Consider the following 13,192-nt stretch of genomic DNA (forward strand, 5'->3'; position numbering starts at 1 on the left):
ACCGGCAACGGGATCGCAAACCTCGGTGCTGCGCCCGCACCTCGCTCAGCCAGTGAGCAGGAACCGGTCTGTATGTGGGATCCGAACCCTCGGCGGGAGCGCCGCCGTGCTTCCCAAGCGGTGCACTGTAGCAGTGCGCCACCGGGCCGGCCCTATATGGATTTTTATAGATTTATTTTAGGGACATAGGTGTTTACCTTTTCTCTCCATGTTTTAAGGAGGGTTGCCAGATTTAGTAGATAAAAATACAGGATGCCCAGTTAAATATGAATTCAGATAAGCAATGAGTATTTTTAAAATATAAACATGTCCCAAAGACTGTACACATAATAAAATGTTATTTGTTGCTTATCTGAAGTTTAAATTCTACTGGGCACCTTGAATTTTATCTGGCAATCCTACTTATAAAGGGAGCATAGATGTTTTAATCCTGAAGTTTATGAAACAAGTTTTTAGGGCTCCTCACTGGAAGGCTTTTTAAAAAACTGAATTTTGTATTTGTAATTTTCTAGTCCTTTCTTTAAAGAGGCTTCTCCCCAATTATGCAAACCTGAGGCTTGGCAAAACCTGGATGTATCCCTGCAGGAGAAGTAACATGAGGAGACGGAGTAGACAGGTGAAGGAAAAGGTAAATTAAGCAGGCTCGAGGAGATTGTTGATGTCCTTGTCACATTCAGAAATTATTTTCTAGGAGATAATCAAATAATCACTGGGCCTTGAGGCATCTTTGTAGTTGAAACTTCATTGTCATTTTATAGGCAAGAGACAGAAGAATAAGTTTCCCACCGTGCTGATGAAGCCTAGGAGTGAATAATCCAAATGCTCTGAGAAATTCAGTAAACTTCTTCTTCTTTTTTTTTTTTTTTTTTGTGGATGCAATCAGCAAATGAAGACTCAACAATTTTGTTTCCACTTACCAAACTAATTCAACTCTTCAAATATTATAAACTTTATTGCCTAAAGGAAGTTATAAAATAAAAACGAGAAAGTCAAAAGAGAAGTTGGCAACAGAGAAGCAGACCTGACTTGGTTCCAAGGCTCCTCTGATGGTCATGGGAGAATGACGAAAACACTTAAAGGAGAAAAACCAGGGCTTGTGGTTGTAAGCCACTAGCACTTGGGGGTGTTTTTCATGCAGCGTTATGGCAGCAATAGCTGATGAACATAGGCAGCAAGACAAATAAACAAATAAATACAACGTAAGGTAGATTGAGATGTATTCATAAGGAAATACAGAACATAACATAATTTTCAGTGGTGGAAAAGCATATTTTGATATGGGGAAATATTTGGAAGAAGCAAAGTTTGAGGTGGTCCTTGAACAATTTCAACAGGCAACAATGTTGTGGGGATTAATGTATAGTCAAGTAATCTGAATCTTTGTGGGTGGTGCAGAATTAGCTCGTCTTTCAAAAGACTTTCTATCCTGTGAAACTGAATAAGGTGTTGACTTTGTACGAAAGCTTTAAGCACAACTGAGTGCATTAAGAGTGCCCTAATTGACTCAGCCTCTGAAGCCATCCCAGAGTCTCTCCAAAATCTTCTTCCCATTCATGAATGGGGATTGCTAGAAGGCACCGGGTAGCCAAACACTATTTGCTGATATTCTCCAACATTCTGCAGCCAACCAGCAGAGTAGCCAAAAGCTTCCAGGGCCAACTTCTGCTCCATCTGGAGAATCACACCATTCCTCTTCAGATTTAACAATTACTTACGGTAGCCAAACACTATTTGCTGATATTCTCCAACATTCTGCAGCCAACCAGCAGAGTAGCCAAAAGCTTCCGGGGCCAACTTCTGCTCCATCTGGAGAATCACACCATTCCTCTTCAGATTTAACAATTACTTATTCCATACTTTCTATGTGTAATTTTTCTCCATACATTTTTTCTCTTAATCTGCACAGGAGCTTTTTGACACAATATTATTATCCCCATTTTACTGATAAGGAAATGATGACCAGAGAGGTTAAATGACATGCTCAGGTCACATAGTTACTAAATGACCAGGCCAGGATTTTGACTCATTTCTTTACACTAGACCATTAGGTCCCTGGTCTTTAATAGGAACCTGGTTTATTCCGAAACCCCATGAAACATTCTAGAAGCAACTCCACAGTATACAAGATGTTTTAAAACACCTTTATACATAAAACAACAATTTAATAATTATAAAATTTAGGTTTGTTAGGTAAGCCTAAATTATTTAGGGGAAGATCCAGAAAGTTGTGGAGTCAGGTTATCCAGAACTGATCTGTGCTCACTGGTTTTACTTTTAGATATTCCAGCCCATGTAGGCCTTAATTCACCTATGAAATTATTGGAACTTGGCTTTAGATTTGATTAATTTTTAAAGCATTTTAACAAGTTTATCCAAATGGATAAAGAAAATTATCCAATGATTAATCTGATAAATCATTTTTTTCCTGGGGTTTTCATTCTGCTTTTCTGCATTTGCTTCCAAATACAGTGCAGAAGTTTCAATCATTACCTTCAATGAGGTTTTATTCTTCTTTGCCTCACAAATAATATCTCTCCCTATGCAGGATACTGTAAGCATTACCTGTTAAAGCATACCTGGTACAGACATTAAAATTAGAATTCAGTGCCTGGGAGCATGGAGTCCTTTATAGATAGTCCAGGACTTTGAAATTAGTTTTTCCTTATGATTCAACAGGCCTTGAAACTTGTGACCTTGATTTAAAATTTATTGAGCCTCCCACAAAGTACTAAGACTTCAAGATGCAAGACAAATTCTATTTTTTGATTAAGTTTTTACCTGATTTAATTTGTCTAGTTTATATTTATTGAAGTACCAGCAATTTTGTTACAGATGTACTCAATGATCCATTTCACATGCAGCATGGTCAAGTAATGAGGAAAAAAAGGAAAACTAACACACATTGATGCACACAAACTTCTAATGTTTTATAAAAGCAGTAACTCATCTATCGTCTCCATACAAACTAGGGCTCATCTTTTCTCTTGCACTGGGGAAACTATGGAGACTGACAATGCTTTGGTTTCCAATTTTATTCTAGAGGGCTAATAATAATAGTTGAGACTACAAAGACTTTGTATTATTATGCTAATTAACAAACTACTCTAGGACCATTTTGAAAATGAATCTTCTTCTTCATTACAAAAATAAATAAATAATAACCTCTATGTTCCCACTCAAAATTTATCATCTTAATGTTGCATCATAATAACTTGTAATTTGAGAATGAATTATGATGAAATTTATAAATAGCATCTATTGTCTTCTTAAAGGTCTTTCTCTTTATAGATAAGTTATACTTATTTGCCATCAGCAACTCTTCTATGTAAGTGTCTTGGGGATCCCAGACCTGCAGTTAATGTCAGAAGAACAACAGGCAATATTCAAAGTTAATAGAACTGAACATCTCCTGTCCAACAATGTGGAACTGAAGGTCATTAACGGGTTGAAAAATTACGAAATAAAGTTTCTAAAGATATTTGGAACACTGAACATTCTGCATAATATTCCACAATAGGACTAGTGGTCACTGTTCCATTGAATATCTGCTTTGAAATTAACTGGTGGTACTTTATTTTTAGAACCTGATTCTTTGTTCAGTGTGGTTTGGGACAGGCCAGATGTTAGCCCATTTTCTAGTTCTTTCTCATAAAAGCTGTAGGTACAATAAAAAGAGAACTCCTTAGCCTGAGGAAAAAAATGAACTCATTAAAATGGCCCTCTGTACATTATAAAACATAAGGAAAACAGAGATGATAACAGGAAAAAGGCAAAAGTTAAAATTCTAATATTTTTTCCCAGCATTAGGATTCCTCTCAGTATCCCAGTGAATCATCTTGAAAACCCCTGAGATAAATGCACCCCATTATAGAGGTTATTGCTTTAGATATATTAGCTCAACTTTGTAGTGTGTTAGATGATCTGGAGAGATCACAGAATTTGCAGTTGATATTATTATATACCTAAGCTCAGGTCTGTAATCATTCTTTTCTGTTTCCAGAAAATGACTGTTACAGAAAGTTACATGTAAACACTTAAATGTAAAAATAAATTTAGTAACTGCCTCAGTTTACTGTACAATTATTGTTAATTTTTCCAAAATCTTTGGTTTTCCTTTGACTTTCTTTGCATGATCAGAATTAGTAAGATGCATTGATAATGGAAGATTTCAATATCAAGCAAAAGATTTGAGAACATCTCAAACCACAAAAAAGTACTGAAGACAAACCAGACTTCAGTTTATTTTTGCTTCCTTTACTTTCCAATTGCACCATATTTTTAATGTAAAAAGTCATCCAAGGTGTGGGGAGCCAAGAGTGCAGTAATGCTGAGAGTGAAAATTCATGAATAAGTGATTACTTTCAGGGCTGACTGGGCTTTCCATCTCACTGGAGGAGATATCTGAGAAAGGTCCAACTATTAAGCAATGAGTAAAGGAGACCATGTATTGTGGAATGTGAATGAAGTTTTTCTTACACTTAATCGTGAGCTCTGCAGTCTTGCATTACAGTTTTCAAGATAGATTATTTTGATGAAATATTTTCTACTTTAAGAAGACTACACTAACAGAAATGTTTCTCTATTCATATGCCTTTAGTTATAGTTAATGTTAATAGGTGTTAAGTGAACAAATATTTCTAGGCCACATATATTTGGAAAAGAATCTGCTAATCAAAGTTTAACAGTCCTTATTAGGCTACTGTATAGTATTGCCCTCCAACAGAAGAATGTGGTATATATTCCTCTCATGAAGTCAGTTCTTATTGGGCTTCAAAACTGTGGTTTACTGAGTATCTTAATAGAATAATGTTCCATGGAACACACTTTGAGAAATGTATGGTCCAAAGTAGGTCTCCCAAGTAGGTCTCCTGAGAATAAGGCTCTAATAGAACCTTTCCTGTTCCTGGCTTTGGCATTTAGGTTTCATGCAGCAGTTAGAAGACATATTTAAAACCAAAACAAAACAAAAATCTGAGCTGAGATCAGGCACTTAACAGCCAGTTTCCATTTATTCATCAGGCTTTTATTTAGTGCTCACTTTATGTGTTTATCTTACAGGATTCACAGATGAGTAACTCAGAGCATCTTTCCCGGGTAAACAATAAAAAATAATAAGACAAAGGGAGAGAAAGGAGTCTTCTATCCCTTCTGTATGGAAAAAAATGAGGTCTCAGTGCCTTTAACTTTGAAGGCTTCCCAGGGCACGGATAACACCTCTGCAGAGGGGAGGTGATGAGTCTGGGAGGGAACAGTGTGAACTCACAGGAGCTGCCCTTCAGGGCTGTAAGGAAAAGGTGGGTCACAGTCATTGAGGGGATTCGAACAGTGAATGCAGAAAAAAACAGTGAAATCTGGGTTATTCAAGTTAACATGAGCTCATTAGTACCCAGAGCCTGGTGAAATTTGGAAAACCCAAATCTCTCATTGACTAATGAGCTCAGAAAAAATGTTATAAGGATAGAGTCTTTATATCTTTTTAATGTTTAAATTTTATTATAGGAAAAAAGAATTATTGGGAGTATGATGTAAGGAAGAGTTTCAGAATTTTACAGAGAGACTTGGCTTTGAATCCTGACCTTGACACATACACGCTGGTCATGTTACTGGACATGTTATGTCATGTTCTCTATGTTCTATGTATCCATTTTCCATATTTATAGAAAGGTCTCATAGTATCTATTCTCATATTTGTTGAAAGAGTTTCAGAATTTTACAGAGAGACTTGGCTTTGAATCCTGACCTTGACACATACACGCTGGTCATGTTACTGGACATGTTATGTTATGTTCTCTATGTATCCATTTTCCATATTTATAGAAAGGTCTCATAGTATCTATTCTCATATTTGTTGTGGAGATTAAATGAGATACTGCCCATAAAAGTTGCAAGCACAATAGTAGATATTTAGTAACCATGAGTTTCCCTCTTTAGACACTAACTGAGGTGATACATAGGTGACTGATTTCTTGATGTGGGAGAAATAACAGGATGGGAGGGAATTTGGAAGGGTTGGCCAGTGTGCAGAATGTGGCTGTGCTACAGTCGGGTGACACAGTAGCAGAGAATGAAATACATAAACTTAGAAGTTATTGGGGCCATGTTGTCTACCTGGGGGACTGAAAAAGCAAATTCCTTTTCTCAGTCTGAAGGAAGAGAAAGAGAGGGAGGAATTAAGCACACAGGCACAAGGGAACAGAGTCAAGATAGGGAGGGCCGGCCTCAGTCCCTTGCCCAGCTCAGATGTGTTCTATCTTAGGTTTTGTAGTCAAATCCTGTACCATCACACCAAATTTCCACTTTTAAGCTTACAGAAGTTTGAATGGGCTTCTAGCACTTCTAACCCAAATAGCACAGAGAAGGAAATCCAGCAGCTTCCACAGTTTAAGGCACTTTGGAGATTGTAGCAGGTCACTCACTCTGAGCCCTGACCTTGGGAAAAGGGGAACTTAACAAGGGTGGCAGTGACCCTGCTCTGAGAAGCTCACTGTCAATACTTTTACTTCTTTAGTTCTGTAAGTAAAGAACAGAGTTGGTTATTCTTTCACAGTTACATGATTCTTTGAATTCCTGCTTCTAAAGGAAGAAATTCAGATTCAAAGGTTTTCTGGAAGCAAAATCATCTGGACATAATTTTAATTGTCGTAATAGCTTTTCATTTCTCCTGTTGAAAAACCTTAAGGGATTCTTGCTTCTCAAAGCACAAGTGATGTTGGGGGTGGCCTTCCATAATAAAATACCCCGCTTACTTCCTTTTCCATCTAGCAGTGGCTACTTTGAGGAAAGGACTCAACAGACCCAAGGAGAAGGCTCAGGCAGCATTTGTGCAGCCCCAGTTTATTTGATTGGATCTAGAAGGTAGAATAAAAAGTTTGCACAACTAATATTTTAAGTTCATTTCTAGCCCCAAGCTTTTCTCAAATCTTCCATTTCAGGGGAAGGGAAGAGCAGAAACTTCAGTGGTCACAGTGGTCAGGCTTCTCCTGTTCATGCTGGACATTCTGGCCAAAAGCAACTTAGAGAGATTCCCAAAGCCCTGCCTGCTGTCCTGTGGGTTAAGATCTAACCAAGTGTCATGACACTTTTGTTGCCTAGCACACTCATGGCAGAAGTCATGGGCATCTTATCTAGATGTTCCCTGTCCCCCCAAAATTCCCTGTGCCAGCACTAGCAAAGGAACTTTAACCTTTCAGAGAAATGAGATAAACTATTAAACAGTTTTATCAGAAGATAACAGAACAAATCAAATCAGAGTAAAATCAACAAGGTTTTAAAAAAGAGAGAGAAAAAAAATTCCCCAGACTAAGCCATTTTCAACTGATTCCAGAAAAAGAGTTTAAATGTTTTTAGTTATATGCTTTACAAGATTGAAGGAGGAAGTGAGGGGAATTTCTTGATATTTCATGATGGAGACTGAGCTACCTCTTGGTGTGGGGTCTTCTAAATTGTCTGTGGCAGTTCTCTCAGAAAAATGGTTACCACAAGACGATTTTGTCAGAGGCCATATGTTTTGATTTTGAGATTTCTTCTCTGGCCTTCAAATCACTCTGAAAGTAAGATAACAATATTAATTCAGTGGCTCCTCTGAGCTACTTTAGGGACTAATCTGAACATTTTCTTTATGTTGTTTTGGAGATTCATTTTTTTCATTCATTGATTAAGCTCTCTATGTGAGAGGCACTTTTGCAGATGTCGGGATAAAGCCTTGAACAAAGGTAGGCGGTATCTTTGTTCTCAAATGCTTAAATTCTGGAAGATACAAACACATATATAATAACAAAAAGATATTATATGTTTTTCACAGAATTATAATTGACCAACATGCTAGAGTGACTGTGTGGCTAAATTAGGTTGCTACCTTTCTCTGAATGGGTGATTTAAATTTAGATCTACAAGAAGGGGAGAAACCAGTCACAAAAAGATTTTGCATAAGAGCATTCCAGGCAGAGGGGACTGTTAGTGCAAGGCACTGAAGGATAAATAGGCTGGTGTGTTCAGGGAACTGTAAGAAGCTGGAGCACAGTGATGACAGAGAAGCATAGAGCAAGATGAGCTAGGCAGGTGTGCAGGGACCAGGTTGTATAGGGCTTACCAATCAGGTTAAGAAATTTAGATTTTATTCTGATGCAACAGGAATTTCTTGAAGGGCTTTAAACAGAATGATAATATGATTTGAATTATATTACCATACTTTAAAAATTATTCTGCCTCTTTGGTGAGTGAATTATAGGGAAGCAAGTAAAGAAGAATAGAAACCAGGTAGGAGGCTCTTTTGATAGTTCACCGTATAGGTAATGGTGACTTGAACTATGTTGCGGGAATCACGGAGTATGTATATGGGCTCTGGATAGGCCTCTAAGATTTAATTGATTGCATTGTATTACATGGTTTGTGTGTGTGTTTGCATGCACTTTGGGATGGATGCAGTTAAGAGATGAACAAAGATAATTCCTGGACTTTTAGCTTGAGTAGTTGGGAGACTTGTGGCACCATTTACTGAGATGGGGAAGATGGCAGAGAAATAGGCCTGGTGGAGGCAGGTAGTAAAATATCAAGATTCTTGTTTGAGAAATGCCTGTAACATATTTAATTGAGAAAACAAAATGAGTATGGGAATATAGAAGAGAAAAACATGGGACTCAGTATGATAGAGATGATATTCCAAACCATAAGACAAGATAACCTTGGAACAAAAAAAAAAGAAAAAGAGAAAGGGTTGAGAAAGAGCATTGGGCAGTCTGACATTTAGAAGTCAATCATAGTGAATCAAGAATCAGCAAAGGAAACAGGCTCATAGTCAGAGATGTGAGCAGAAAGCCAGAAGAGACCAACTTCACAGCATTCAAATAAAGAAAGAGTATTCAAAAAGGGAGTCACATATGTCCAAAACTACACAGGTTAAGAAAATATAAAGAAAAGTTAACACTGGATTGAAGCGGACGTCATTGCAGACCTTGACATAATAAAGAAAAAACAAACTGTCCTGTCTCTGCTTCCTCATTTGTTTTATAGGGTTTAGTGAAAACCAAGCTTCGAGGGAATTTATAGCATTAAAAGCATGTATTAGTAAAAATAGAAAAGGCTAAAATTAATTAGCTGATCACCCACATAAAGAATTTAGAGAAAAGAACGAGAAAACAAATTCAAAGAAAGTAGAGGGAAATAATAAAAAAACAGAAATTAAAGAAATCAAAAGGAAACCTGCAAAAGAATGAACAAAGGTAAACGTAGTTCTTTGAAAAGGTTAATGAAATTGACAAACTTAAGGTGAATGAACAAGGAAATAAAGAAAGAATGAATGACCAGTATTACAAAAGCAAAGAGTGAAATCACCACAGATACTGCAGACATTAAAAAAATTATGAGACTATTTTGAACACCTTTTGTCATATCTTAGAAACTTATATGAAATAAATAAATTTATAAATGTAAGAAATAGAAAAAACATTGTTTCTATAACCATTAAAGACATCAAGTAATTAAAAACTAATGCATAAATAAAACTTTGCACATGATGAGATTATGAAAACTGTTTCACTGAGTTTAGGGCCAAGGCAAAGATATCTACTCTTCTTGCCTTGCATCATAATTATATTTAGTTTACAATAGTAATGAAAGAAGCAATTGTTATTAAGAATTGGAATGGCAGAAATAAGACTTTCATTATTGCAGAATAAATTATTTTGTATTTATAAATTCCAAAATAATTTACAAGAGAATTATTAGAAATAATAATAAAATTTAGCAAGGTTACAGATACAAGGCCAACAGTCACAATTATTATCTCTGAATATGAGAAGCAAAAAAGGCCACCACAGTGTATGTTAAAATTCACAAAAGCAACAGAGAGGAGATGTTGGCAAAACTCCAGCTAGAACAGAAGTAGTGGGTACTGAGTCAATGGAAATGGAGTTCTGAGTTAGAGGGGCTGCCATTTTCAAAACCAAGGAAGGTCATGCAGCCTTCCAAGCTTCGACTTCTTTGGAGAGGGACAAGCCCATGAAAAGCACATTTTCAATTTTCTTAAAATTATTCAGAGAAGGTTCTTGATACCCAGTACAGTAGCCAGTCTGAAGGTTTTCTCCCCCCTTTTTTGATGATTATATCAAATTTATTAAGAGGCCTTGATTGTAGGAAAAGGCATTCCATGAATAAAAAAGATACATGCTAATTAAGTAATGACACAATGCTTTATTTTCAAAGTTAGAATTTTGTTATTTACTCATGGAAGGAGTTCTTTTACATTTATTTGGTCATAGATTTTTTTTAAGAAAATTGAGTTAAGTATTCTTAAAACTTCTTTATATTTGGAGTCCAACTCTTGCCTTGATTGTAGGAAAAGGCATTCCATGAATAAAAAAGATACATGCTAATTAAGTAATGACACAATGCTTTATTTTCAAATTTAGAATTTTGTTATTTACTCATGGAAGGAGTTCTTTTACATTTATTTGGTCATAGATTTTTTTTTAAGAAAATTGAGTTAAGTATTCTTAAAACTTCTTTATATTTGGAGTCCAACTCTTCCGTATTCTTTTTTTTTTTTTCTTTTTGGGGTAGCTGGCCAGTACAGGGATCAAACCCTGGACTTCAGTGTTATCGGCACCACACTCTAACCAACTGAGCTAACTGGTCAGCCTGTATTACTTTTCAACTCAGCAATGTCATCCATATTTCTGCACATGCTATTGTAGTCTATGCCATTAAAAGCATTGTAGCATTTCTTAAAAAACAATCATCTTAAAGTTTTCTTCTAGGTTACTAAGTTACAATTTTTGAGGCTGTTGTTTTTCTATTTGACTAATTCAAAGTTTTATTTATCTTTTATGAGTCATGAATCACTGAATGTTAAACAGCTTCTGTTTAAAATCAGCATTATAGAGGGAGGGGGAAGAGGAATGGGTAAAGAGTCATGAAAATTGACTACAATGTATATTGAGAAGTTAACATAAAAAAAAAGGATGTAAAGCAAAATAATAAAAAAAGAATAAAATCAGCGTTAAATTTCTGACATACTGACATATTTGTCAATGATAATTTTGCACAATTGATAAATATATCAGTTATACTAACCCCTTGTTTTGAAATTTCTTTAATCGATTTTATGAAAATTTTCACTCTCTCTTGCCTTCAGTTGCATTGCTGGGCATGTAGAAACAACTCAAATAATTCATTTGAGTTCATGTCAGTATATGATACTATGGCTAAGTTTGCAGATGCCTGCAGATAATGGCAATTTATAATGACTGCCACCTGGCCCACAACAATTATAAACTCCATTGGTTTCAGATCTGGTAAAATGTGAAAAAAGTGTACATTTTTCAATCAATACAACATGAATTTACCACTGATGTTCTGGTTCCTTTTGTGTAAGAAAAGTTACAAAGGAAATAACAAATTTATTGCTCTATAATGACATTATTGCTCTATTTACTAATTACGAATTAGCTAATTTATGTTACAGAAATACACACAGAAAAAACGAATGTAGTAACTTTCCCACCTTTCCTTACATGACAGTTCTGTCCAATGAGATGTANGGCCTTGATTGTAGGAAAAGGCATTCCATGAATAAAAAAGATACATGCTAATTAAGTAATGACACAATGCTTTATTTTCAAAGTTAGAATTTTGTTATTTACTCATGGAAGGAGTTCTTTTACATTTATTTGGTCATAGATTTTTTTTAAGAAAATTGAGTTAAGTATTCTTAAAACTTCTTTATATTTGGAGTCCAACTCTTCCGTATTCTTTTTTTTTTTTTCTTTTTGGGGTAGCTGGCCAGTACAGGGATCAAACCCTGGACTTCAGTGTTATCGGCACCACACTCTAACCAACTGAGCTAACTGGTCAGCCTGTATTACTTTTCAACTCAGCAATGTCATCCATATTTCTGCACATGCTATTGTAGTCTATGCCATTAAAAGCATTGTAGCATTTCTTAAAAAACAATCATCTTAAAGTTTTCTTCTAGGTTACTAAGTTACAATTTTTGAGGCTGTTGTTTTTCTATTTGACTAATTCAAAGTTTTATTTATCTTTTATGAGTCATGAATCACTGAATGTTAAACAGCTTCTGTTTAAAATCAGCATTATAGAGGGAGGGGGAAGAGGAATGGGTAAAGAGTCATGAAAATTGACTACAATGTATATTGAGAAGTTAACATAAAAAAAAAGAAAGGATGTAAAGCAAAATAATAAAAAAAGAATAAAATCAGCATTAAATTTCTGACATACTGACATATTTGTCAATGATAATTTTGCACAATTGATAAATATATCAGTTATACTAACCCCTTGTTTTGAAATTTCTTTAATCGATTTTATGAAAATTTTCACTCTCTCTTGCCTTCAGTTGCATTGCTTGGCATGTAGAAACAACTCAAATAATTCATTTGAGTTCATGTCAGTATATGATACTATGGCTAAGTTTGCAGATGCCTGCAGATAATGGCAATTTATAATGACTGCCACCTGGCCCACAACAATTATAAACTCCATTGGTTTCAGAGCTGGTAAAATGTGAAAAAAGTGTACATTTTTCAATCAATACAACATGAATTTACCACTGATGTTCTGGTTCCTTTTGTGTAAGAAAAGTTACAAAGGAAATAACAAATTTATTGCTCTATAATGACATTATTGCTCTATTTACTAATTACGAATTAGCTAATTTATGTTACAGAAATACACACAGAAAAAACGAATGTAGTAACTTTCCCACCTTTCCTTACATGACAGTTCTGTCCAATGAGATGTAATTTGAATTTTTCTTGGGTTTTCTAGGAAAGTTTTTGCATTTCAAAGAGATATATGAGGGTGATATAACCACTTACTCCACTTATCTGTCTTTGAACATAGACATAATATCTGGAGCTGCAGTGCCATCTTGCAACCCATGTATGTGAATAGAAACCAACATGAGATGGTGGGACAGAATGATAACACACTGGGTTAAGAGTAGTTTCAATGAACAGATGAAATAATTCCAGCAACCTCCCATCTCTATACTTTTTATACTAGAAAAAGAAACCCTTATTTGTCTAAGACTCTATTAGTTGGAGCATCTGTTATCTGCAGCCAAACATTTTGCTAATATAACAAGTTATATTAATTTTGGCATATTCAAAAGGCTGCTTTTCTCAAACTAAATATCCATCAATAGATGATTAGATAAGAAAAATGTGGTATATAT

At 35.4% G+C, this 13,192-nt stretch overlaps 1 pseudogene; it reads right to left on the reverse strand.

Annotated features, from left to right (window-relative positions):
* Positions 1-1,806, reverse strand: part of LOC103606096 — a 5,215-nt pseudogene extending 3,409 nt beyond the window's left edge.
* Between the last annotated feature and the right edge of the window lie 11,386 nt (positions 1,807-13,192).

Source organism: Galeopterus variegatus, unplaced genomic scaffold, assembly GCF_000696425.1.
Source record: "Galeopterus variegatus unplaced genomic scaffold, G_variegatus-3.0.2 Scaffold6287, whole genome shotgun sequence".
Classification (NCBI taxonomy): domain Eukaryota; kingdom Metazoa; phylum Chordata; class Mammalia; order Dermoptera; family Cynocephalidae; genus Galeopterus; species Galeopterus variegatus.